General features: G+C 47.1%; 1 protein-coding gene across 1 annotated transcript in view; it reads left to right on the forward strand.

Moving 5' to 3' along the window:
* Positions 1 to 622: 622 nt before the first annotated feature.
* The window catches only part of MGMT (O-6-methylguanine-DNA methyltransferase), a 294,779-nt gene continuing 267,867 nt past the window's right edge, over positions 623 to 27,534 (forward strand). Inside the window, exon 1 of the mRNA XM_034986117.1 lies at positions 623 to 706. The gene's annotated coding sequence lies outside the window, so the exon portion shown is untranslated. The remainder of the gene's footprint in view (positions 707 to 27,534) is intronic.

The following is a 27,534-nucleotide window of genomic DNA, read 5'->3' on the forward strand; positions in this document are numbered from 1 at the left end:
CCCAGGCCCCCCTGCTCACGCATCGACCCGGATGGTGCCCGGAGTCCCGTCGGTCCCTGCCCTCTTGGAGACCCAGGCAGGCAGCCCCCGCTACAGGCACCTCCCCGCTAGGCAGAATCAGCAACACCATTAGTGGGAGCACCTGGCGCTGCATCTCCCCAGTGCTCCCCGCAAGCGGCGTACCGAGCGCACCAAGGGGCACGGGGCTGACATTTGCTAAACTGAGGCACAGAGTGCGAGAGGTGGAGGAAGAAGCGCGGGGCCCGGGCAGCCAGGCCGGAGAGACCCTCCTGCGGGCCGGAAGACCGCGGCTGGGAGGCGCCGGGCGGCCAGCGAGACTGCGCGGAGCGAGGCCAGCCCGGGCGCCGCCGCACTGGGCATGCTCCGAACCGGGCGAGCACTCGCGGGTCCAGCCCCACCCCGCCTCTTTAGGCCCCGGCCCGCACCTCGGCCCTGCTTCCCGCACTTCCTGGCCCCGCCCCCTCTGGGCCCCGCCTCCGCGCGCTTCGGGTCCCGCGCCCGGTCGCGCTGCCGTCACGTCCAGGCCCCGCCCCGCTGTGGCCCCGCCCCCGAGCGTCCCGGCCCCGCCCCCGCCGTCCCGGCCCCGCCCCCGCGCCCCGGACGTTTTTGGGCGGCGCGCGCGCTCCCGTAGCGCTTGGCGTCACTACGCTCTCAGCTCCTCGTGGTCGGCGGCCCGGGCAACGCGGTGAGTGTCTGGGTTGCTGCCCTCCCGCCAGAGTCGGGGCCTTTCCTAGGATGAGCAGCCGTCTGGAGCTTGTGGTTCCGTGGGCACCTTCCCCTCGCCATAGGTGTGGGGCCTGCCCTCATCCCACCCCCTTGGCCCAGCCCCACCTGCGCCCAGGTGCGCCCAGGTGCGCCCAGGTGCGCCCCGCCTACCCCAGATCTGGGGCTCCTGGGCCAAGCTGCGCCGCGGTCCCCCGGCCCGCTGTGGGCTGCTGTCGCCCCTCCGCACCTCTGGCTGGCCACACTTCGGACGCTCTCCCTGCGCAAGCTCCTGCCCTGCACAGCTGACCAGGGCGGGGTCTGCCTCCGCCTTCTGTTCCCAGGAAGCTTCCGGAGGCCCCCTCCCGGGCTTGCTTGCAGCGAGCCTGTGGCGCACGACTTGCACAGAATTGCACACCTTCTTTCCCGTGTTCAAGAGCGCCAGAGGAGGACCGCGTCCTGGGGTCCTCATTATCATGGTGTTTGTGTTCGTTTCGCCCTAATTGCCTCTGTGAACACTCAGAGTACACGAGCGGAGTTTGAGAGCCATTCACACGGCACCGTAATTCCCGAGTCGGTGATGGTACAGTAGGACAGTGTTCAAGGCCACGTGTCCCTCACTCCCTGCCTGGCCTCCTCACATCCTGGGATCTCGGCATGGCCTTGGCTTGTCCAGGCCTCTGCTCAGCACTTGGCTTTCTGTCCTGGAGGCACACTTTGTAGATGCGAGCTCAGGGCTGGCTGATTGTGTGGACAGTCATCAGGCAGAGGGAGGCTGCTTGGTCCACACAGGGGTCTCCTCGGCTGTTTGTGGCAGAACATGAAGCTGTTGCACCTGAGGAGCCAAGAATTAGGCTACTTAAATAGGCACCTGGAGAGTGTCCAAGGCAGGCCCTCCTGTCCATCCCGGAAAATGACTTTGTTGTTTTCCAGTCCCTCAATGGACACAACACAGAGGTGCAAAGGACAAAAATGGAAGCATGCTGGGAGTAACACAGCTTTAAGGAAGCAATGTCAGAGCTCCCCTCCCCACCCCTGGCCGCCCCCCCGCCACCCCAGCAGGGAGTTCAGATTGTGTTAACTCTGACACACACTGAGTCCACACTTGCGGAGGTCCAGAGTCTGCAGGTAGCAAAGGGGAGTTGGCCTTGCTCTGGCAAGTGTCCCATTTCCTCCTGGGTTCTTGTCTTGAGTTAGAATTTGAATGGTAGAGTCTGGTACAGTTATGGGGGCAGGATGAACCAGGCCTCAAGTACAGAGCTATATAGTAAGGCACCTTTTCTATGTGAATATTCTTTTCATCAAAACAAATCTGTAGGCCGCCTGGGTGGCTCAGTTGGTTAAGCGACTGCCTTCGGCTCAGGTCATGATCCTGGAGTCCCGGGATCGAGTCCCGCATCGGGCTCCCTGCTCAGCAGGGGGTCTGCTTCTCCCTCTGCCCTCTTCCCTCTTGTGCTCCCTGTCTCTCATTCTCTCTCTCTCAAATAAATAAATAAAATCTTTTAAAAACAAAACAAAACACAAATCTGTATTGTTGTCAAATAAATAAATCTTTAAAAAAACAAAACAAAACAAATCTGTATTGTAAGAGCTAGATTTTAGAATGACTAGACCCTGCTTTTAAAAACTTCGCTGTTGGAGAGCGAAGTTTAAAGAAAGAATGCTCGGCGTGGACATGTTGGAAACATCTCACTGTTGTTCAGCAGAGATTCTCAGATCCTTCTTTTCCTCTCTGGTTTCGTCTTGCTTGGACATCAGTGGAGTCTCACCTGGGCCTCCACCTGGGCCTTCTGTGCCCACAGTTTCCTTTGCTGGGGTATGGGTGCGGGCCTGGTCTATCCGTGCGGGGAAGGAGGGCAGTGGGGCCCTAGGGAGAAGGGGGCCTCCCTGGCATTCCTGAAGAGTTTTCTCTGCTCCTCTGCTCTTCCTGTCTCAGGAACCCAACAATGTGCTTCTCAGTGCTGTTCAATTAGGTAAAGTTACTCAGTTGTCTTCATTTTTCTTATTTTGCAGAGGACATTTAGAAGCCAGGGATTCAAACCACCAATGCTGTTCTATTCCAACTCCCCTCAAGGCTCTTTTCAGTTTATAGTATAGTCTCCTTAATAGAAAAAACATGGAAGCAAAACAGTATTTTCTGAATTCTCTTTTCCTGTGGTCATCTGTTAACCTTATAGTCAGGTTTTTTTTTTTTTTTTTTAAAGATTTTATTTATTTATTCATGAGAGACAGAGAGAGAGAGAGAGGCAGAGGGAGAAGCAGGCTCCCAAGGAGCAGAGAGCCTGATGCGGGACTCGATCCCAGGACCCTGGGATCATGACCTGAGCCGAAGGCAGACGCCCAACCATCTGAGCCACCCAGGCGCCCCAGGTTTGTTTTTATACTTCACTCTGACCTTACCTAACTACTTAACTATAAAATTCCTCTTGTAGATCAACTTTCCCTGAGGGTTTTGACTTCCTATCGTGTCTCTGGTCACTGCAGACGTGTAGGTTGTGGTCCCAATCTCTGAAAGGCCCTGAGCTCTTTTGGCTACTGTCCTAGTCCTCCCTGATGGGTTTCCTGTTTCCTGGGATGGGTAGCTTCTGATGCAGGGGCTTTCTGAAAGAGCTTGGGTCTTATCTCAGAATGTTACTTACACAAAACCTGAAACTGTAAAAATCGGGAACATGTAAACAATAACATTACCATTGGGTGAGAGTGGATTCTGTGTCCTCCTTCTCATATATGCGGATGAGCGAGCAAACCCAACAGCACCCCATTCTTGGTTTAAAGTGAAAGTACGTGTGGTTATCTGTGTGGGAGCGGGGATTTGAGCTGTGCGGGAGAGCCAGTTTTCCCTTGGTTCCCAGGATGCATTTTCCCCTTCTGTGAGCTCTGGAGGCCTGTCTTGGGCAAAGGTAGATGAAAGTTTGAGACCCAGCACTGGAGACAAAATACTGCCAGATGTGTGTTCCTGTGGCATTTGGGTAATTAGTTCATATTTGCTGGTCAGTGGCAAGAGTCGTTTTCTTTTGATGTAAAAAAAAAAAAAAATTCAAAGAAGAGCTTAGACGGGGGCGGGGTGCAAGGTTTTGGGGAGACCATATAGTGAATATATGGAATATAGTGAATGACTTATTCCTGTATAGCTATTAAAATGAATTGTCCAAGAAGAGGAATAAATCATTTTGTGACCTTTTGTAACCTTTGAAGGAATCTGAGTGGTTTTGGCAGATGGGGCCTACATGTAAATGGGTCACGGTGTCTAGCCAGAGTGCTCAGAATCCCGGGCAGCGAAGCCAGTGTGGAGCCGCTCGGTCCTGATGTCTGCTTTAGCGCAATCACTAAATAAATAGGCAGCCGCGGGGGCCACGGACACAGCAGTGACACCGTTAGCTACGTGTTAAATGCTGAAACTTGTTTTTGATACGACAAGTAGTTTTCGATTAGATTGGGGGCTTTGAGGAGTGGGGGATTCTCCAGGGAGGCAGGCCTCCTGTCCCCGTTCCCCCCCCCCCCCGGAGTAGACTTCCGGCTTGTGATGCAGCGGTGGTAAAACCAGTTAAAAGTTCTACAGAAACATTTCCTTCCAACATTCACTGCTGATTTGGTGTCGTCGTGTAGCTGTGCAACCCTGAAAGGGATTGTGAGTTATAAATGCCTCGTGTGTTCACTCGACTATTTCGAAAATTGTCTTGTTAGAATAATTTCCTACCCGTAGCAGTTGTGAAGTCAGCAGAGTATCCAGCCCGAGCGCTGCTGCCCGTTGCCAGAAGTCTGGGGGTGAAACTGAACGCGCAGTCCGCCAAAGGTACCACTCGTAAAAGCAGGCACTTGTTAAATCTATTTGTTTTTATTATAGACATCGATCTGCCAGTCGCAATAATGCATTTATGGACATTTTTCTGCAAGCACAGCGCTGGTGGCAGTTTTTACTGACAAATTGAGTCATATGGATAGTAGTTTAGAAAACTCTTACCTTATTGACAGATCGGGCAATTCCAGCACTGGGTGTTGAGAGGTGTCTGGATGGGTGAAGAGAGAGAATTGAATCATGGGGAAAAATATGGGATGGGACATTTAAGTGTTGAAATTTAATAAGCAACTGGTAGTTATTTCTCATCTGTTTGTAAATTGTTAGCTACTACGTTTACTCCCCAGTCAAAGGGCTAAAGGTTGGGACCAAAGGTGTTACCTTCAGATTTTGACCCGCTTGTTTGGGGTCATTAGTAAGAGCCACCACTGGAATGTGGGATCTGTTGCTCTCCTCGGAGTGGGGTATCCGTGAGCAATAGCAGATCAGTGTTCTCAGACAGTGGTCTGAGCCCTGCTGGTATCAGGTTTATCGAGGGTGCTGGTTAAAAAAGGCAGATTATAGGGCTCCTTGTCAGACCTATAGGATCAGAACCTGGGGACCTGTGTCTTTGCAAGCTTCCCAGGGCATTCTAGGGACCCTAATGTTTGAGCATCTCTTGAGAAATCTTTAGGATGGCTGAGAAGTTATGCTTTCCAGCCCAGACAAGCTCTGAAGCTCCCCTTCCAGAAGGATCCATTCGCAGCCAACATTGTTCTCAGTTGCCGGTGCTCACGGATCTGTGTATGGTTTTGTAACTCCTTAGAGACATGTGAATCTCTTCAAATTGCAAACCTAACATGTTATCATAGCGTTATAGTTTTCGGTCTTGTGATTATGACAAAAGATGCAGATGTTACCAAAACTTTGGCATTAGTTTTACAAACAAATGTTAAGCATGGACAGCCAACATATATTTCACTCCTCTCTCCTTCTGACTGGCTGGTATTGCTTTTCTCCCCTGTGGCTGGAAGCATTTTCATGGTTTGGGGGGGGGGCTTAATTTTCAAATACACAACTGAGTGCATTTTTGTGGAACTGAGTTGAGTTTTTATTTAGGAAGTGCCAGAGTAGTGTCGGGGAGAACAATGGGAGGGATTTTGGTGGTGCCATTTACTAGTTGGGTGACTTTATTTTTTTGTTTGTTTTGGGTTGTTTTTAGAGCAAAAGAGAGAGTGCAGGGGGGAGAAGGAGAGAGAGAATCTCAAGCAGGCTCCATGCCCAGTGCGGAGCCCAAAGCGGGGCTCAATCTCATCACCCTGAAATCATAACCTGAACCAAAATCAAGAGTCAGATGCTTAACTGACTGAGCCACCCTGGTGCCTCAACTAGTTGGGTGACTTTAAGTAAAGGTGAAACCTCAAGCTGCCTCCTCATCTGTCTGATGGCAATGATCACGCTTATTCTGTCTATCTGGATGAGTATAAGTATATGAAATAATAAAGCATGAAGCACTGCCTGGGTAGAAATCTTAATCTGGAACTACAGTCCCATATGAGGATGAGATTGTACCTGGGAAAGGGGGAGGGAGGAACCAACAGAAATGCTGGTTTCCCTCCAGCCCAACCAGCATCCTTGTCTTACAGACTTCCACATAACCCAAGCTTCCCTTTGGGGCAGCATGCACAGGGCTAAGCGTGCAGCCTCTGGTAACAAGACTGCTTGTTTGGACCTGGCTCTACTGCTTATATGACCTTGCGTAAACTTACTTAATTTTTCTGATCCTTGGTTTCCCCCCAAATAGGGAAAATGACACTACCGTTCACAGGGCTGTTGTTGGCTATTGGGAGGGAGTCATGTTTGCAGACCACACCAGGCCCTGGTGAGCCCCAAATGACAGTGACAGTTGACGTCTGTTAGCTCAGAGCCACCAGGACTAGTGATGGAGTCTTGGCTGCAGGGTTCCACCTGCCATGTGTCTGTGATTCCAGGTGGTCATGGCCTTCTGTTTGGTCTGGAGACTGATGTGGCCCAGTGCTAATCAGCAAGGTTTCTACAATTCTTTCTGTCTCTAGGAGGTGGTTTCCTCTGCTGCCAGTTTCTGTTTTCTCACCATGGACACTGTTGGGCTGCGGGGTGGCGGGCCTCGAGCTGTTTCCCACTCAGGCGGCAGCGCTGTGAGGGTTCTGGTGAGCCACGCTGACGGCAGGCTTGTGTTGCATGGGCCGGGAGCAGGCCCGTGGGCTTAGCAGGTGTGTTCCCGGGGGGCATGCCAGTCTCTGGCAGCCCTGGAGGCCTGACAGTAATCATCTGTCAGATTGCAAGAACTTCTAAAGGACGAGACACAGAGTCCGACACAGGCAGGGGTCAGGATCCAGCAGGGACACCAGCACATGACAGCATTTTCCCGTGTGTGTCTGCTCCAACCGCAGGAGTGGGGGTTGAGGCAATCCGTGAGGTCAGCTCTGTCAAAAATAGAAAATCCACAGTAATTTGTGTGGGTGTCTCTTTACCCTCCTAACACGGTTCAGCCTGTTAGAGTTAGGTGGTCAAGTTCCAGAAGATTCTGGCCAGCACAATAATGCTGTTGCTGATAACAGCACTTACTGAAGGCTTACTGTGCAGGTTGCTTGACATAGATCGACTTCTCACATCGTCAGCCTCCCCGGATGACGGAGACACCAGCAGTTTCTTTGTTTTGTGCACGAGGAGACTGGCCCTGGGAGAGGCTGAGTGGCCTGTGGAGGGCGTGCAGGACAGGAGCGGAGCTCTCGTTAGCCCATGTGCCGTGCCATGCTGCCTCTGTGGGGGTGAAGTGAAGGAACAGGCACAAGTCCTTCTGGGGGCAAGATGTGGCATAAATCAATACACGCCTGTATGTATGTACTTACATGTTCTGAACCTCTAGTACACAGACCACTAGTAAAGGGCTGAACACAGCATGTGGTGAGACCGAGTCGAAGGTGCTCTGTACACCCCATACGTTGTGTGAGAGTGGGAGCACGGAGAAAGGAGGAGAGCACCCTGGGGCCAGGCTGTGTTCCCGGACTTCAGCCACACTCATCCTCCAGTCCCGACAGGTCATGGACGTGCTCCTGATTCCAGCTGTAAGAGGGATGAAGCATTTGCACAGAGACTTGTAAGGTTTGTCCCAGTGACCCATGGGTGGGACTTTGTGGGCTGAGCGGTGGGGGCATGGACTCCAGGATGCAGATGGATCTGTGAGCAGCTTGGCTGGAGTAGGGGTGGGAGTCGGGGCTAGAAAGGAGACCCAAAGTTAGCACAAGGCCCGCCAGGAAGGGGACTGTTTTCTCCGAGCCTTGGCCTTGGAACCTTTGGGGGGGGGGCACCGAGTCATCCACTGGGGAGGCAGGGATGACAGGGAGGAAGGAGGGAAGGGCGGGGTGGGAGGTGGCAAAGTGCAGTCATTGGTGTTGTGATAGGGGTCGTGTAAGGACAGTTTGTGCGAAGCCCAGGGGTCCTGTAGGGCTTTCTGATGGAGTGCCCTGCAGTGAGGGAGGAGGGTCGTGGAAGATGACTATGTTTAGAATGAGTTTTTTTTAATGAGAAAGGAAAAAACATGTGGTGTATATGCTTTTAATTCACAGAGAAGCAATTCTCCGGGACATCAGAGAAAGCGATCTGGCTTTGGAAGGGTAAATAAACCCTTTGTGTTGTGCTGGCATTTGGGTTCTGGAGTGGGGGGCTGCCTTTCTGTAACCTCCCTTGGGCAGAAATGTCAGCAGGGAGGAGGGGGGCTCATTTGCGGCATACCCGCCCCAGCCTGTTCCCCGTGGGGGGGACCTGTATGTTCCCGCAAGTGCTGGTGGAAGCTTGAAACAAAACTGTCAAGTTCGGGTGGACAGTCACTCCAGAATGCAGATTGAAAGGAAAGTGTGTGCCTGGTCTCCTTCTGTAAAGACTCCATGGCCTTCTGCCTGCCGGTGTCCTCAGATGTGCTCCTGTCTGAGCCCCCGTGGGGGCCCCTGCTGGGGCTTCTGGCGGAGAGCCAGCCTGTCCAACACGTGTCTGTGATTTAGGTTCTCGGTGCTTCTGGAGGCACACTCGGGTGAGGGTGGCCCTGGTTGGGGGGGTGTCAGTGGTTGGAGGTGGTTGGAGGAGGCCCCCAGCGAGAGTGACTTGTGAGGGGGGACGTGAGCCATAAGAGGCGGGCGGCTTTGCAAAGGGAGGCCTGGGCGCGTCCCGGAGGGTCCTGGATGGCCACCGGCTGGCGTCCTGGAAGGACAGATGGAAGGGTGCCAGTGACTTGCATGGAGTCAAGGATGAGGTGTGTCGAGGCTGCCTGGCTGGGCCGGCCTGTGTATTCCACACTGGTGACAGCCACAACGTGGCCGAGGTCCTAGAAATGGGGCCTTGAAGTCTGTGTGTCCCGAACTTGTCATGGTTACGTAGTGACGTCAGTGGTGGGCCGTGCTCCTTCGGGGGCTTGGGGGGAGCCGGGAACCAGGTGCCCTGAGCCCAGCGCCTGATCAGAACTGTGTTCTGTGTTTGCAGAGGCTCTTGTTAGCAAGGCTTTTCACACTCAGTGCAAGCTCCTAGAATAATGGGCAAAGAAAAGAAATGATGTATTTCCAAAAGTTACTGAATTTAGCTAGCTATCCCAAGAAAAGCCCATGTGTGCTATTCTTTATTGTGCAGAAAAATTTGTTTCTGTCACCATTGTGTTATCATCAGATTAAGCTGTCGAGTCAGATGGATGCGGTGCGTTCCGCCGCATGTCTGCTGATTAGCGCCTTCCGCACCTACCCCAGCGCACCATCCACCATCTCTGGCGCTGGCAGGGGGCAGTCCCCACCGTGTCAGCAGGGAGCTTGCGGGGGGTTGCATCTCTGATGCTGCTCTTGAAATTTGTTCCAAGAACTGTCAGAACGAATCCACAGGTTCTAAAATGGAGTAAATGTTCTTAAGATTCAGCATGATTCACCCTTTTGGCTACAATCAACCACTGGAAAGGTCTTCTTCTGCCCACCAGCAGGGCGGGCTCTGTGTCCTGTCTGTCGTGGGTGACCAGCAGCTTCCTGGGACACACGCTTTCAGTGCTAAACCCGGAGGTCCTGGGTGAGCTGGGGGGGGGGGGGGGGGTTGGCGACTCATGCCGGGGTCCTTGGTGACATCCTGGCTGTCGCCTTCCGAATAGGTTGAATCCACGTGGGGTTTGAGCTATGACCAGTACTTTATGTTGCTTTCGTTTTTCCTACAAAAAGTATGGGCTTTAAAGACTTCCTCTTAGCTTTTTTTTTTTTTTTTTTAATTTGTTTATTTTTGCCATGCGTGTAATCAGAACATTTCCTTCTGGACTGAGATCACCATTGCTGTTCTTGTGGTATTGTCTGGACTGTTGGTCACTCCAGAAGAACCTCCAGAGGTTCTGGTTCTGATTTCCTGAGTGATTTTCCTTTTCTGTATGGTGAGGTTTCTTGCTAAGAAACCTTCTTTGAGCCCAAGGTGCTTTTCCTCCCAGCCACTGCGTATCATGGCAATTAAGATAGGCTGGATTACTGGATGGGTTTGTTAAATCTTCTTTTGTATTGGCCAGAAATAAGTGTTCCCAGTGGTTTTCTTGTTGGAAGCAACCATTTGTTGTGCTTCAGTTGCGCCCTGGTGTTCATGGAGAAAATCCTACTGACTCACTGAGAAGCCAATGCATGGCTGCACATGTTTCTGGTCTGCTTTGATTGTTGGGTGCTTGTGTTTCTGGTCTGTTTTGTTTTGTTTTGTTTAAAGGAGGCTCTGTGTGTGGAGCCCAACATGGGGCTTGAACTCATGACCCTGAGATCATGACCTGAGCTGAGATCAAGAGTCAGATGCTTAACTGACGGAGCCTCCCAGGCGTCCCGTTTCTGATCTGTGTTGATTGTTGGGTGCTCGCTACTGTAATAGATAATACACTGGTAATAATAATAATAATAATAATAATAATAATAATAATAATACACTGGCCCCAGGCCACCTGGACTTTACCTAGACTGGAGGGTCATCTTTGGGAAGCCAGGTGAATATTGGCACTTCTGTCCGGCTCTCATACTCGAGGCTGCCTCTTGGGGTTTAGAACAAAGTGCACATGGGCTCTAGGTTTGGATGATGAGGATTTTCAGATCTCCTGCCCTGCAGCACTGAGGGAGAAGCTGCTGGCTCCAGTTTCTGCGACCTCAGTTGCTTTGCCTCCCAAGCCCTTCCTGAGGGCGCCGGGGAAGCTTCTGGGGAATGCCTCACCCCACATGGACCGGGGCCGGGTGCCTGACGCAGGGTGCTGCTTAGGGAGGTGCCGGACAGTGGAATTTCAGCACTTAGGCACGAGACCAGGCAGAGTCAGCCACTGACCACGTCTTCCTCCTTCTGCTGAAGGCGGGGGTGTCAAAATGCTCCAAGCTAACCCCCTCCCGCCCACCCAGATCCCAAATGGAATGAGCCCATGAGACTCATCTTGAATCCACTTTCAGTCCAATTGCCGTGCACATCTGTTCTGGCACTTTGTCTAGAAGTCTGTGCACCAGGCTTTGCTCTGCGAGTGGATGGGTGGGAGACCCCATTCCCCTCTTCCCAGAGCCGCCTCTGCTCTGCCTGGGGGGAGCCTCTCCTGACCCAGCCCAAACACTCTCTGAGTCCTTCCAGTGCCTTCTCTGGGGCCCACACTCACACCCAGGTGTCTGCTTTACTGGTGGTGGCTTCCTCTCTCGATGCTAGAATTCTGTGTGAGAAGCCCTCCAAGGCTGGTGTGGGCTTATACTTGAAGGAAGGCCCAGCCAAGGGCTGAGTGTGTCCTCCCCAAATTCACATGTTGAAGCCCTAATCCCTGTGACTATATTTGGAGAAGGGCCTTTAGGAGGTGATGAAGATTAAATGGGGTCATAAGGTGGGGCCCTCCTCCAGCAGGATTGGTAGAGACAACGCTCTCTCTCCCTGTTCCCTCCTCCTGTGCGCTCCCCTCTCTGCCCTCCCTCCTCTCCCCTCCTCCATTCTGGTCCCCACCATTTGAAGGCATAGGGGATTAGGCAGCCACCTGCAGGCCAGGAAGAGAGCCCTCGCCAGACATAAAGTCAGCCAGAACCTTGATCTTGGACTTCACAGCCTCCAGAACTGTGAGAAAATAAATTTCTGTTTAAGCCGTGTAGTCTGTGGTATTGTATTATGGCAGCTGAGCAGACTAATACACAGGTGAAGTACAGGCTAGTTACTTCAAAAGCACAAAACTTACTTGGGGTTTGTGTATAAAGTTGGGATTTTGGAACGAGGGCAACTTTGTAGTCAGACGATGCTCAAAAATCATGTAGGATGGTTCTCAGGTTTAGCTCCTGGCGTCCCCAAAGGTGTGAGTGTGTATAGAGTAACAAAAAACAGGATAAACAAACAAAATACTGGTCTTACTACCAGGGACCCCAAAGGTTGCAGGAAGGGCATGTGGCAGGTAAGGCAAGAGACACCCAGAGGGCCGGTGGACTGTTGGCAGACCTGGGGACATTGTGTCCCTGGGTGCCGGTGTTCTGGGATGCTGTCAAGGCTCCCAGCCTCTGATGCAAGAGGGAGTGGTGGGGAGGAGAGTCTGGTGTAAGTGCTGGGTGACTGGGATTCTTAGGCATGAGGGGGGTTGGGGAACTAGCCTAGATTTACTGTTTGGGATTTTGCATTGGTTGGTTGTTTTTTTTCTTGACATTGGTCAGTTCAGTCTCTAGTCCCACCTGGATCAAGGAGCAGCATGGGGCCATCCTGTTGGACACCAGCTAGAATTCTAGTAGTCATGCAGTTTGCTACTTCTCATGCTTAGTTGTCATTCAGGATTTTTGGAGGTCTCTGTTGAGTTGGGGACCTAGCAAGACATTTCTCACTGGCAGCTGCTGGCCTACACTTGCATCAAATTGGCCTGTGTTACATCCGTGGCCATGCATGGGGGGACCTGAAAAGGTAGGAGACTGTTAAATTTACTTCTGCCCAAGCACCAGTTCGTGCTATGGGGTGTGGATCTGCAGAAGGCATCAAATATGTAGGGATTTTTATGCTTGTTGCAAGGAAAACTCAAGTTGCAAACTTTTACCTAACGAATCCTGCCATTGCTGGGCTATGGCCTCGGCCCTCTGTGTCCTTGCTCTGTGGACCAGCACCGTGTCCCCGGAATGCTGCTTGGCAGGGAGAGACCACTGTGGTCCCTGTGGGAGAAGCTGGAATCCCAGGTGATGGAGTGTGCTGTGCTTCTTACCGTGCTGTTAATATTTAAAATGCGGATTTGAATTCTCAGTTATGTTTTATTTATTTATTTATTAGCACAGCTATGTTTGTTGTTTAATTCCATGGTGAGAGTCTCTAAGAATATGATTAACCTTGAGGGCCATCTTATAATGTAATTATTAATGATTGATTCTGCTTATCCTGGAAATCAATAAGAGAGGCATAATGGTGTGGCATGTAGTTGGGCCCGATTTCATACATTTCGTAAACACGATTCTGTGACAACAGCAGAATCAGTTTATTTCCCGAGCAGGTTTGATGAATCTGAAGCGTGTGATTAGTTTTATATAATGTTTGTGATATGTGGTGCTCCTTATATGACTTATGTTAACGCGGCAAGCAGTGTTAACGTGGTTAACGTGGTTAACGTGGCCTGTCACTAATAGTCAGGGTGGGGGTGGATAGTAATTGATCTTCCTGGGAGTGCTGTAATGTAAAAACAATTCAGGCTGCTTGAAGTATATTTTACAAGTGTGCATTGGGCCTTTGGGATGTTATATTGAAAAACCCAATTGTACAGTTACCATGGGAACCCAATTAGAATAGATTGCTTGATTTTTTTTTTTTTTTGGTCTTTCATCTTGACCAAAAATCTAATGTATTTTAAATGTTTTCATATGGAATTGTATTCATACACTGACTTGCTACACCAAAGGATTCTTTTTTTTTTTCCTTCCTTGTTTCCAACTCTAAGCTGAAATAATGATACATTCTCTGGTGGAGCTTTATAAGGAAGTCTCCTGGAGAGATTTAATCAAATTTTTATGGAAAAGTTTATACAGGTGGTGGTAGAGGTAGAGGTAGTAGAAAGCATTTAAAAAGCTGGGAAAGTGGTTATTTTCCTATGATGTTCTGGTTGTGCTCTGGATGTCAGAGAATAATACAGGGGTGCTTCTCTGTTCTTCCTCTTGTTTGCAAATGGAGGGATTAGGTCCTGACAGGCCCCTGGGTTGCAAGGGGTCGAGATAGCAGGTGGGGTAGGGCCTGGCAGAGTCTCCAGACTCTTCCCTCCATGCCAGTGGGCTCGTGTGATTTGGTTTTGGAGACTTTTTGCGCTTTTAAAATTTATTGGAGATCCCAGAGAACTTATGTGAGTCATATATCAAATTTACCACGTTAGAAGTTAACGTTGAGAAATTTAAAAATGTTTATTAATTCATTTAAGCAACAATAAACCTATTACATTTTAATGTAAATAATACATTTTCAAATGAAAAGTAACTCTTTTCCATAAAAAAAACAGTGAAGTGAGTGGTGTTGGTTTACTTTTTTTCCACATCTCTTAAATGACTGGATTAATGGACGGGTGCTTGATCTCACACCTGCTTCTGCTCTCTGTCTCCTCTGATCTGTTTGGGCTGAAGCATATCAAGAGAGTCTGGCTTCATACAAATAAGTAACTGGTAAGGAAGAGCATTTTCTTAGCTTTTTCAGATAATTGTGGATATTCTTTGAGATGGCATCAGGACTCGACAAGTGTTAGCTTCTTGAAGGTTCTTTGCTGTGTGACATCTGAGTCCTTAGTGAGCTTTTTGGAAAGCTTACATGGAAATCGACTGGTGTGTCTAGCACCTTGAATGATTTTGTTACATCGTTCTTTGGTCTTTGGGAAAATACTGGTTTGCTGATTTACGCACATCTTCCAGACGTTGGCACGTTTCATAATGCAGTGTTGAAACCCATGCTTGTTGATACCACCGCCATTCTCTTTCGAACAGTCTTAGAATTGGGCGGCTAAGCCGTGGCGGTGGAGGCCAGTCCCCCAAAGCTGTAGTCATCACTTAAAGCTCTCCATTTACCGTTAGCAGCGAATACTGTCACTACGTCTCTTACAGTGACATGCTCACTTTGTTTATTTTTGAGAAAATGTCGGCCGGGTACCCGCGTCTGAGTACCCATAAGCTGTTACTCATTCCTACAAGTACAGCTTGTGTTCCGTGGATAAGTCGGCAGGTTCTTGGGCCGAGCTCCTCAGCCACACAGGTGTGGTTCCTGCAGACCAGCCAGCATTCCGGCGTGGCGGCTGGAGCGCTCCTGCGCCCTGCCCGTCTGGGCCCAGGATACCCAAAACGATCCAGATTATGGAATAATAATCCAGCTTGATTGCTTCATCCAGACATTCTGGCAGGATCCTGGCTTTCTCCCCCTTGACCGTGAGTTTGTGGAGCGGGAGGGGAGGAGGATTGCCTCTTACTTTTCCCCAGCCGTGTTCGCGGCTGTTTGCATCATCCTCACTCACAGTGAAGCGTGGTCTTCACTGCTTTTTCTGTGGGTGCCTCTTGTCACGTTGGGGAAGGTGACTCCCTTGTGCAGTGCATGTGCTGAATCACACTGCTTGACCTTCGTGCGGGAAGCCAACCCTGCGTTCCCGGGTGACCCCGCTTGGAAGTACGGGTATTGGTGCTGTCATACCTGCTGGATTCAGTTTGTTACTGTGCTTGAGGGTTTGTGTGTCTGTGATGCGGGGGGGATGCTGACCCATAGCTCTCTTCTCTGGGAGAGTCCTCCCGGTTTGGAGTGGGAGCAGGCCTAGACTCGTGAGATGAGGATCTTGTATCTCCTGGAGCAGTTTGTGTGCTGTTGGTATCGTTTCTCCTCTGAGTGTTTGATAGATTTGCTAGTGAGGCTGTGTCGGCGTGTGGTTTTCTTTGTGGGAAGGATGTTAACTACGCATTGTTTCTTTAGTAGTAGGGTGTTATTCAAGTCATTTCTTTTTTCCTCCGTGACTTTTTTGGTAATTTGTGGTTTTCAAGGAATTTGGCCATTTCATCTCACTTGTTTGAATTTATTGGCTCAAAGTTATTTTAATATTCTCTTATTGTCCTTTGAGTGTCTGTAGGATTTAAGTAGGGTCCTTGTTTTTATTACTGATATTGGTAATTTGTGTTTCTCTCTTTTTTTCTCTAATTGGTCTGGTTAGCAGTTTGTCCATTTCAGAGAACTAACTTTTGTTATAATAGATTTCTGCTCTCTTTTCTTGTTTACTGATCTCTTCTCTTTATTATTCCCTTCTGCTTCTTTGGGTTTAGCTTACTTTCTGTCTGTCCTTTGCTAAGGTGGGAGCTTAGATCATTGAGTTGAGCCCTTGGTCTTTTCTCCTGTTGACCCTCAGCCCTGGGTGTTCCCTCGAAGCGTGAAGCTCGCTCGAGCCGCGTCCCACTGATGGCTGTATTGTTGTTTTACTTTCATTCAGTGCCCTGTGTGTTCTGGTTTCCTCTGCAATTCCATCTGTAACACATGGCTTATTTAGAAGTATGTCCTTTCATTTCCAAATAGTCAGGGATTTTCCTGGTATTTCTCTGTCACTGATCTTCCGTTTAATTACCTCGTGGTCAGAGGACATACTTTTTTATGATTTCAGTCCTAAATTTATGGAGAATTGTTTCATGGCCCAGAACATGACCTACCTTGGTGAATTTTCTGTGGGTTTTGGGTAGAGTGTTCTCTTTTGTGTCAGTTGGGTCAGGTTTGTTGATCATGTAGCTCAGGTCCTCTGTCTCCCTGTTCTATAAATAATTAGCTGTAGCTTGAGATTTGTCTGTTTCCCCTTTGATTCTCAGCTCTTGCTTCCTCTGCCTCAAACTTTTTATTAGGTGTGTGCATATTTATAATTTTTATGTCCTCTTGGTGAGCTAACCATTTACCTTTATGAAATGGCCACCTTTCATCTTAATAATAATTCTTGCTTTGAAATTCCTTGTTTGATACTAAGATGGCCACTCCATGTTTCTTTTTTTAGTGTTTCTGTGGCAAATGTTCTTCCACTCATTTATATTTTACCAATTTTGTCATTACATCTCATATGTGTTTCTTGGGTCCCTTGTTTTGAAAAACTCTTATCAGATCATGTCTTTATAGAAATTGAAGTATTGAGAGCATTTGCATTATGCGATTATCAGTATGGTTGGGTTTACATGCGCCTTCTTGCTGTTTGCCTTCTATTTGTCCCGTTTGATCTTCCACCCTCATTTTCCTGCCTTCTTTTGGATTATTCGAATATATATTTTAATGATTTTAGCTTAACTTATATCTATACTATTGGCTGATTAGCTCTTTCTCCTTTCTTCTCTTTTTAGTGGTGGTTCTAGGGTGTTGTGTGTGTACTTAGCATGTCATAGTCTGCACTCACATGACATTATCACATACAGTGGGAGAACCTTACGGCAGCAGCTTCAGGCTCTCCCAAGTTCCTGTTGTACTCATTCCATACATTTTATTTCTACATATGTTACAAACTCCAAAATATATTGTCATTTTTGCTTTAGGCAGGGAGTTATTTTTTAAAGAGATTAAAAATAGGAACCCTCCCCCCAGCTTTTATATTTATTTGCATATTTTTCCGCTTCTCATGCTCTTCATTCCTTTACGAAAACCCAAACTTCCATCTGGTATCATTTTTTTTATGCCTAAGGAACTTGCACCAATGTTTCTCAAATGCAGGTCTGTTAGTACATGAACCGTCTTCCTTTTTTCTTTTTTTGAAAAAGCCTTTGTTTTGCTTTTATTATTGGAAGATATTTTGCTGCTTATAGAATTCTAGATTGACCATTTTTTCCCTTTCATGCTTTAAATGTGGTGTTCCCCTCTTACACTGTTGGTGGGAATGCAAGTTGGTACAGCCACGTTGGAAAACAGTGTGGAGGTGCCTCAAAAAATTAAAAATAGAGCTACCCTATGACCCAGCAATTGCACTACTGGGTATTTACCCGAAAGACACAGATGCAGTGAAAAGAAGGGCCATATGCACCCCAATGTTCATAGCAGCAATGTCCGCAATAGCCAAACCGTGGAAGGAGTAGAGATGCCCTACAACAGACAAATGGATAAAGAAGATGTGGTCCATATATACAATGGAATATTACTCAGCCATCAGAAAGGATGAATACCCAACTTTTACATCAACATGGATGGGACTGGAGGAGATTATGCTAAGTGAAATAAGTCAAGCAGAGAAAGTCAATTATCATATGGTTTCACTTATTTGTGGAACATAAGGAATAGCATTGTGGACATTAGAAGGAAGGGAAAAATGGGGGGGGGGGATTGGAGATGAACCATGAGAGACTATGGACTCTGAGAAACAAACAGGGTTTTAGAGGGGAGGAGGAAGGGAGGTGGGTTAGCCTGGTGATAGGTATTAAGGAGGGCACGTACTGCATGGAGCACTGGGTGTTATATGAAAACAGTGGATCATGGATCACTACATCAAAAACTAATGATGTGTTGTATAGTGACTAACATAAGATAATAAAATAAAATTAAAAAAAAATAAATGTGGTGTTCCATTGTGTCCTGCCTGACATAGCTTCTGATGACCAGTGTGCTGTCATGCTTAATGTTTTTCCTCTGCATGGAGTCCACCCTGTTTCCCCCTTTTGGCCACTTGCAAGGTTTTTCTTTATCACTTTTTTTCAGCAATTTGATTATGGTGTGCCTCAGTCTACTTCTCTTTATGTTCTAATGCTTTGGTTTCAATGAGTTTCTATGAGTGTAGCTTTTTCGTTAAATTTGAAGGAATAGTTAATATTTTTTCAAATATTTTTCTGCCCTTTTCCTTTTCCTGGGGTGACTCCAGTGTGTGTCCAATTGCTTAATATTGTTCCACATCGTGCTGATACCTTGTTCATTTCCTTCAGTCTTTTTTTTCTCTGCCTGGATAGTTTAAAAAACTATTTTGTCTTCATTGTCACTAATTTCTCCCTTCTGCCGTATCTAATCTGTTAATCACACCAGGTGTATTTCTCATTTTAGATACTGTAATTTCCATCTAAGTTCCATTGGGGTCCTTTTTATATCTTCCCTTAGCATGTTTTTGTTTTCCTCTGATTGAACATGGGGGACATATGTATAATAACAGTTTTAACCCGGGCAGGCTGGCTCCAGAGCCCGTGACCTTTAGCACATGGATTTTGTGTCAGCTATTTTGCCTTCTGTCAGAGGCTTTTCTGTTCGTTTTCTGTTTCTTGACTATATTTGGGTAGTTGTGGTTGCCCAAGAGCCATGCACTAAGAATGCTAAGTATGCCAGGAAACCCAGGCTGAGGCCAGCTTATGCAAGTACAGATGAACCCTCTTTGCAGCCGTGGTGCAAAGGGCAGTGGGAGCTACCCAGCACTCACTGTGTAATTAGTACGTGAATGTCATCCATTCAGGAGACAGAAACCTTTTCCTGTGGGAGGAATTTGTCCTAAAGTTTTAAGTAAGGGATAGTAAACAATTTAATGTTGGCTTTTTGAATGACCAAACACAGGAATGGTTTCTGTATGACTTTCTTTTCCTTTGTTTTCTGGTGGATCCTCAGTTTAAACCGGAGGTGTTACATTGTTTAGGGAACTGAGAATGACGGTCCCGCTAGGCCGTGTTCCAGTGGTCTTCCTTGATTGGGTGGAGGGTGGAGAGGAATGCACGGAGAGAGAGAGGGCCTTCTCAGGAGGAGTCTGCCACCCAGGAGTCCGATGCAAGTCGGCGGATTAGTGTAAAGAGAGGATATGGGGTGGCTGCCAGCAGGCTGCCAGAGCTGTCCCTCCTGTTGCTGCCCTGCCCTCTGACCCCTGACAGTGTCTTCTGTTCACACTAGTCCAGCTCAGTGGTGAGAATGGCACACAGGTGAGTCCCAGGTGGCAGGTGTTGGGTTAAGCTGGTAGAAATGGATTGACTCTCTGTTTAGACATTTAAAGAACTTCATCTGTATTTTTACTCCAAAGGAGGACCATGTTGACTCCATACTGAGAGTACCGGAATTGGAAAGTCAGAGGAAATCAAGGGCCTCTTGAACTCAGATTATTTTTCCCCTGTCACTGTTGCAGCTTTTAATGCGTGGCATCGCTAGAAACGGGCTTTGCTGAAGGCTGTCATCTGGGCGTTTTCACGCTGAGGAATAGGAGAGCAGACAGGAGGAGAGTGTGTCCCTTCCTGCCCGAATTCACACACCACTGCCAGTCTGGACCCTCGTCAAGTAAATGTAATAGTGGTGATAACATTAACCCCTCCACTGCTGTCTACCTGACTGTCTAGAGAGCTCCTAAGGCCATGCATTTGAGACATCAGTCAGTGGAGGCTGTCCTTTGTCCCCGGTTTCTCCGGTAGCTAGTGTGAACCGCTCGGTGCATGGAGCTAGCCTGGTGCTTTGCACTGTGCTCTCCCACAGCCATGCGCACACGCAGTGTGTGCCCAACAGCAGGACGTGCAGGTGCATAGAGGACCCGCCTGTGCTCTCCCCGCTCTCCCCCCGAGTGTGAGAACCACGCACGGGATGATCGTGTGATGCTTGCGGAGTACTCCCTGAAATGAGCACGGTGCCTCCTACCGTACGTGAATGGCCAGATTGCTTCAGCAACCCCCTGTCTTCTGGGCTGCAGGAGAAGAAGGGGGGCAAGGTGTTAACTACCTAGTTTTGGGTTACATACAGACATACGTGAACCAATGTGGCACGCTAGCACGCGATGGAAATGGGCCTGTTTCTCCTAGCATGGTACTGAGCCTTCCTAAAAGCGCTCCTTGCTCTTTTCCAGTCACCAGATGTACATCTTCAGGTTTTGTCATTTTCCCAGCGTACAGGATTTTGGCTTCAGTGTTATTTGCTATTATTAATTTGATCTTTTTTTTTTAAAGATTTTATTTATTTATTTGACAGAGAGAGACACAGCGAAGGAGGGAACACAGGCAGGGGGAGTGGGAGAGGGAGAAGCAGGCTTCCCGTGGAGCAGGGAGCCCGATGCGGGGCTTGATCCCAGGACCCCGGGATCATGACCTGAGCCGAAGGCAGACGCTTAACGACTGAGCCACCCAGGCACCCCCATTAATTTGATCTTAAGTGGTTTTCTAGTGTGGTTTTTTTTTTTTTTCTCTTTTCTTCCTCCTTTCCTTCCCTCCTTTCCTTTTTCCTTCCTTCTTTTTTTCCTTTTAAAATTATGTGTTGTTTGATACACACCAACGGGTGTGTGAGATGGCGTGAGCTATGAAGTACCGACGACGATCAGGGCACCTGCCGGCTTAGTGCTGATTTCAGCGGCATCGCACCCCCGTCCTGGGGAGGGTGTCTGTGCACCTCTCCTGTCCTGCCCCACCTGCTGTCATGGCTGTTTGGATGTTTGTGTTTATCATCATCTTGCTTTTTAGATGTGTATAGTTTTACCGTCTACCCCGCTGCTTTTCAATGAGATCTCATTTAGTGTGGCTCATTTTGACGTTTATAAGGAGCGTATGATGTGGTCTGAGTGTTCTGAGCCTTGCTTCCTTCCGCTCGGATTTCCGTCGGAGCTGTGCGTGGCCGCACACGCCGCCTTCCCTTCCCAGCATCTCCCCGTTCGCTTGTGTACTTGTCCATGCTTGGTCCCTGGGCACTTGGACCGTTCCCAGTTTTTGCCGGTCTCCCACGACAGCTATGATCACGCTCTCAGGCGGCTTCCAGTGTGCATCCGTAACCGCTTCTCCTTGCTGTACACTCAAGGGTACAGTCCCCACGCCGTCACTATTCGGTGTTACCGGACGGTAACTGTTCTGTAAAAGTGGTTGAAGCAGATCAGACTCCTATCAGTCGATGCTCATCCTTACCAAAACTTGGAAGTTCCTTAATCATTGCTAACCTACTGGCTAGAAAATAATCTCATTGTGGTCTTCATTTGCGTCTCTCTGATCACCAGTGAGTGGGAGCCGCTTTTCACGTCGCCACTCAGATTCCTCTTGCAGAATGCCTGCTCGTAGCCTTTTGCCTATATTTCTACCGAGGTATCCTTGTCTTACGGATTGACAGGAGAATTTTACCTTCTGGACTCGAGGGCTTTGTCACACGGGCAGCTGTTACTGTCCCTCAGTGTGTGGCTTACCTTTCCGTTTCCCTTCCACTGCCTTTCGGTGGACGGGGGTTCTTAATTTTCGTGTAGTCGAACATAATTGAATTTGTGATTCTGTTCCTTTAGAGTTCTGTTTCTGTACTAATACCACATTATATTAATTACCATAGCTTTAGGCTAATTCTTAACAGTGGCATAAGTCTTCCCATCTTGCTCGTCCATACAAATTTCAGAATCAGCTTGTCAGATTCTTAGAAAAAAGCCTTTGGTGTTTTGATTGGAGCTGCTTACATCTATAATTAATTAATTAATGTGGGGAGAATAACATGGTGTCATGGTGTGAGTCTTCTTCCTCAGGAATGTGCTGTATCTTTCCTGTATATTTATTTAGGTCTTCTTTAGTGTCTGCCAGTTTTTAATAGTTTCTTTCATAAAGAGCTTGCCTATCTTTTGTGATGTTTTCGCCAGGTCCTTATTGTTTTTGTTGCTATTGTAAATGGTATCTTTTTTTTTAGGTAATCCCTTCTTTGTGATTGGTACATGGAAATGCTGTATTGATTTTTATGTGCTTATTTTATGTCTACTTTCCTTGCTAAATTCTCTCTTTAATATACTATATGAATATTCTTGAATTTTCTATGTAGACGATCAATCATACTATCTATGAGTGAGAGTTGGTTTCTTGCTTTCCACTCTGTTAATTAATCATTTACTTCTTTAACTTGCCATGTTGTGCTAGCTAGGACCTCCACGAGCATGGTCAGTAAAGACATGGTCATAACTTATATACTTACGTTGTTACTTATTTTAAAGAGAAAACTGTTAATTTTTCACCACCAAAAAAAAAAAAAAAAGGGGGGCACCTGGGTGGCTCAGTCGTTAAGCTGCTGCCTTCAGCTCAGGTCATGATCCCAGGGTCCTGGGATCGAGCCCCACATCGGGCTCCCTGCTCAGCGGGAAGCCTGCTTCTCCCTCTCCCACTTCCCCTGCTTGTGTTCCTGCTCTCGCTGTCTCTGTCAAATAAATAAATAAAATCTTTAAAAAAAAAAAAAAATGAAGCTTGCTATAGGCTTTTGGTAGAAAGGAAGGTTCCTTCTATTTTGGTTGTCTGAGAAATTTTTAAAAATCATTAATAGGCTCTCAATTTTATTAAATTATTTTTCTGCATCTATCAAAATGATTATGTGATTCCCACTCCCTAGGTCTGTTGATGTGGGTAATTAGTTCTATAGATTTATTAATGTTAAGTCATTTTTGCATTTCTGGGATGAACTTGTCCACTAAGCATCATCTGGACTAGGCCTACTAAATTTTTGTTTAGGGTTTTTGCATCTGTGTTTATGAATGAGACTGCCCATTCTTTTCCTTTCTTATAGCATCCCTGTCTGGTCTGGGTTTCAAAGATAACCTGATCATGAATGGGTTGGCCATTCTCTATTCTCTTTTCTCTAGAAGAATTTAGATTAAAATGACCTTTTCTTTCAAAATTTGGTACATTTTGTAACCTGGTATTTGTGAGAAGACTTTTAAATTAGTGATTTGATTGCTTTTTTAGTTATAAGATTATTTTTTTAAAGCTGTAGTTAGGTTAATTATATTAAGCCAGATTTTCAGTTTTTGAGGGGGAATATAGTTCATGGTGTTCTTGCAAGTTTTAAATCTCTGTAATTATGTCCCCTGTTTTCATTCCTTATATTGCTTATTTTCACGTTCTCTCCTTTCTGCTTGTCCTATTTCAGGAGATGTTTGCCTGTCTTTTTAGTCTTTAGGAACCAGAGTTGACTATGGGCCCACGTATTGTGTCTTAGATCTAATAGCTCATCAGTTTCTGCCCACTGTTTGCTCCTTGTTTCCTATTCTCTGTCCCGTTTCTGACTTCCAGATTAAAGGCTTACCTTATGCTTTTTACCCTCTTGCCTTTGCTGATTTCACGTAGCATCCTCCGAGTCCTACTTCACTGTGTTCTAAAAATTATAGTAGGTCATGTTTTCACTGTTTGCCTTTTCAAGTATCTTTTAATTTTCATTATGATTTCCTTCTTGGAAAATGAGTTATTTGGAAGTATTTTTATATTTCAAAACATGGAGATTTTTATTTATGGCTTTGTTATTAATTTCTGTGGTAGGTTAATATTAAGGGGGCACCCATGACTGCCCCCTGATGTTACCCCTGCAATTGCTGTATTTTGTGGAAAAAGGGATTTTGCAAATGCAGTTGAGGTTACTCATCACTTGACCTAAACATAGGGAGAGTTTGGGAGTGGTCCTGACCTAATAATCAATGGGCTCCTTCAAAGCGGTGAGTTTTCCCAGTTGGGGATGGGAGAGGACGTTGGTTGCAGGCAGGAGAGGGTGTTCTCTGTGGCTGAGGTGGCGGGGGCAGTGGGACAAGGTGCTGAGGGCGGTCACTGCCTGCCACCCTGCGAGAAAATGGGGTCCCAGCCCTCCAGCTGAGGGAACCAGCTTCTACAGCCACCCACATGGCTGGCAAAGCGGATTCTCCCCCAAGCCTGAAGGTAAGAATCAGCCCTGCGGACACCGGGACATGGTCTCTGAGACCCTGAGCAGAGGCCCCGGCTGGACCAGTGGCACTTCTGAGGCAAATGACCATCAGAGGACAAATGGGGGTGTTTGGACCATGATGTTTGCAGTAAATTCTTTTTACAGCAATAGCAGATTAACATACTTCAAATTGTATCACGATGGGTGTATGGAGCCCAGAGACTGCCGCCACCTTTGTCCAGCCTCGCACGAGGGCCTCGTGTGTGGGAGGGTGTGTCTGCGTTCAGGGCACATGGGGAGCCCCCACACTGCCGCATCGGCAGGTGGGTCGTGGGGTCGCACCCCTGCGCCAGTGTTCCTGGTTTTCTGCTTCTTTCACTGACTGAGTCGAAGTTCCACAGTTTTCCATTAATACTGTTGGGACGTTGTCCTTTCTCTTTTTTCATGATCAGTCTCGGTTTACTGATTGCAGTGGACTGACTTTTGGTTTTGTTGTTGTCCTTGTTTTTCTGTTTTATGCTTAATTTCTGTTTCAAGGATTTCTGCTCTTACTACCTTCCATCTGTTTTCTTTGGATTTAATTTGGTGTTTTTGTTTTTCAGGTTCTTGAGATGGAAGCTCACTTGATTTTCAGCCTCTCTTGTTTTTCATACGGACTTACAGAGCTGTGCATTTCTTCTGATGTGAATGCAGCTCTTGGCTGCACTCTGTAAAAACTGATACTCCTATTTTTATGTTCACTCAATTCAAAATACTTTCTAAGTCTGTGATAATTACATGTTTAACCCCAGAGTATTTAGATGTGTGTGCCTTACTTTCTAAACATTGTTGTTTTTTTCCGGTTATCTTCTTGTTGGTGATTTCCATTTTCACTGCAGGTGGTGAGCACAGCGGTCTGACTTCAGTCCTTGCAGTGTGTTGAGACTTGCTGTGGTGGAACAGCGCATGAGAAGGGGTCAGCGCGCACTGGAAGAGAAGACGCGTTCTGCAGTTGGGGTGGCGTTCTATGTATGACCCCCATCAAGCTGGTTAAGGGTGCGCACATCTTCCATAAGCTTTAAGACCTCTTTGTCTGCGTGCTCGCATCAATTACTAAGAGAGATGCTTTAAAGATTTTATTTAGTTGTCAGAGAGAGATACAGCGAGAGAGGGAACACAAGCAGGGGGAGTGGGAGAGGGAGAAGCAGGCTTCCTGCTGAGCAGGGAGCCCGATGTGGGGCTCGATCCCACGACCCTGGGATCATGACCTGAGCCGAAGGCAGACGCTTAACGACTGAGCCACCCAGGCGCCCCGAGAGAGATGCTTTAAAATCTGAAATTACATTTTTGATTTTTTGGCTTCTTTAGCTCTGTTTTTTGCTTAATATATTTTTAGACTTTGATATTAGGTGGATACAGAGTTCACATTGTTAGGTCTTCCTTTTGACCTGACTTGTTGATCATTATGAAATGTATCTTTATATTGCAATTAATACTTCTTGCCTTAGCTTCTGCATTGGTTAGGATTTTTTTTTTTATTGTGGTAAAACACATAATATAAAATTTATCTTCTTAGCCATTTCTAAGTGAATAGTTCAGTCTGTTCACATTGTTGTGCCCCATATCTCCAGAACGTTTTCATCTTGCAACACTGAAATTTTTGTACCCATGAGGTGACTCCCTGTTTCACCTTCCCCCTAGCCCCTGGCAACATAATTCTACTTCTGTTTTTATGAATTTGACCCCTCTAGGTATTTCATAGAAGTGGACTCCGGTAGCATTTGTCTTTTTGTGACTGGCTCATTTCACTTAGCATGATGTCCTTGTGGTGTGTCCATGTTTGCAGAATCTGTGAGAAGGCGGAATAATACCCCGCTGCATGTCGTGATAGGGTTCTCCAGAAAAACAGAGAATTTGCAATGCAGCATATATCCCGGCTGGAAGACCGTCTGGCCGAGAGCGAATCTCTCCCTTCCTTCATCTTATTTTTGCTTCTATTTAGACCCTCAGCGGATCGGATGAGACCCACCTGTGTTGAGGAAGAGAGTCTGCTTTCCTCTGTGTACATGAATCAAATGCTCGTCTCGTGTGAGAACACCCTCACAGACACACCCGGAAATGATATGTAACCAAATGGCTGGACCCCCCGTGGCGCAGTCAAGTTGACACATGAAATTACGGATCATAGAAGCATCCACCACATTTTACTTACCCATTCATCCACTGGTGGACCCTTGAGCTGCTTCCACCTCTGGGCTATTGTGAATAGTGCTGCTGTGGACGTGGGGGTGCAGGCATCTCCTCAGGTCCCTGCTTTCCCTTCTTTTGGATATACACCCAGGTGTGGACTTGCTAGATCACCTATGTGGTAGCTCTGAATTTCTGAGGAAACTCCTTACTGTCTGTGGCAAGTACATCATTTTCCTCTGCTCCTAACAGTGTGCAAGGGCTCCAGATTTTCCCCATCCTGGCCAACATTTGTCACTCTGTCTTTTTTTAATAGTAGTGTCCTAATGGGTGCAAGATGTACATTGTTTGGTGTTACTGTTATTATATGGGACTTCTTTCGATCACATCTGAATGGAGTATCTTTTCCCACCCTTTACGTTCAGACTTTGTCCTTATATTTAAAGTGTGTAAATAGTGTATGCACTTTTAAAATATCTGGTATGATAAGCTTCATTTTTTCAGTCTAGTCACATTAAAATTACAGGGGTGCCTGGGTAGCTCAGTCCGTTAAGCATCCGACTCTTGATTTCAGCTTAGGTCATGATCTCAGGGTCATGAGATAGAGTCCTGTGTTGGGCTCCGCATCCGCGCTGGGTGTGGGGCATGCTTAAGATTCTCTCTCTCCCTCTGCCCCTCCCCACCCTGCCACCATTTGCTCGCACAAACCCAGTCTCTGTCTCTCAAAATAATAATAATTATAGATGTAGTTGAATTTAATTCTATCATTTTGCCATTTGTCTTCTACTTGACCCATATCTCTTTTGTCCTTTATTTCTACTTTATTTTGCTTTCTTTTAGATTAATAAAATATTTTTTATTCTTCATTTTCCTCATCTATTACCTTTCTCATTCTACATACTTATTTTTTTCTGTTAGTGATTCACCTAGAGATTACAGCATGCATCCTTGCCTTGCTATTGCTCACCTAAAATTGTCCCTTTACCACTTTCTGAATAATGAGGTACTTTATAAAACTTTCTTCTATTTACCTCTAACCCTTTTATGCTCTTGTGTATAATTCTATAAATACTCTAAAAGCTATCATCATCATCATTATTGTTGTTTTCAACATTTAATACTCATGCAGATTTATCTGATTGATTGATTGATTGATTGGTGGGTTTTGTTCCTATCTTCGTTACTGTGCTTCCATGTGGGATAATTTCCTTCTGCTTGAAGATACCCTAAGTTTTCTTTTCTTTTTTTTTAATGCTGGTCAATTAGCAGTGGACGGAATGGGTCTTGAACACGGTATCTTCTGTCTGTGTAGGAAGAGTTGGGTAACGGTTGTTGCT

Source organism: Mirounga leonina, unplaced genomic scaffold (assembly GCF_011800145.1).
Source record: "Mirounga leonina isolate KUSES-001 unplaced genomic scaffold, KU_Mleo_1.0 Mir_114, whole genome shotgun sequence".
Lineage (NCBI taxonomy): Eukaryota > Metazoa > Chordata > Mammalia > Carnivora > Phocidae > Mirounga > Mirounga leonina.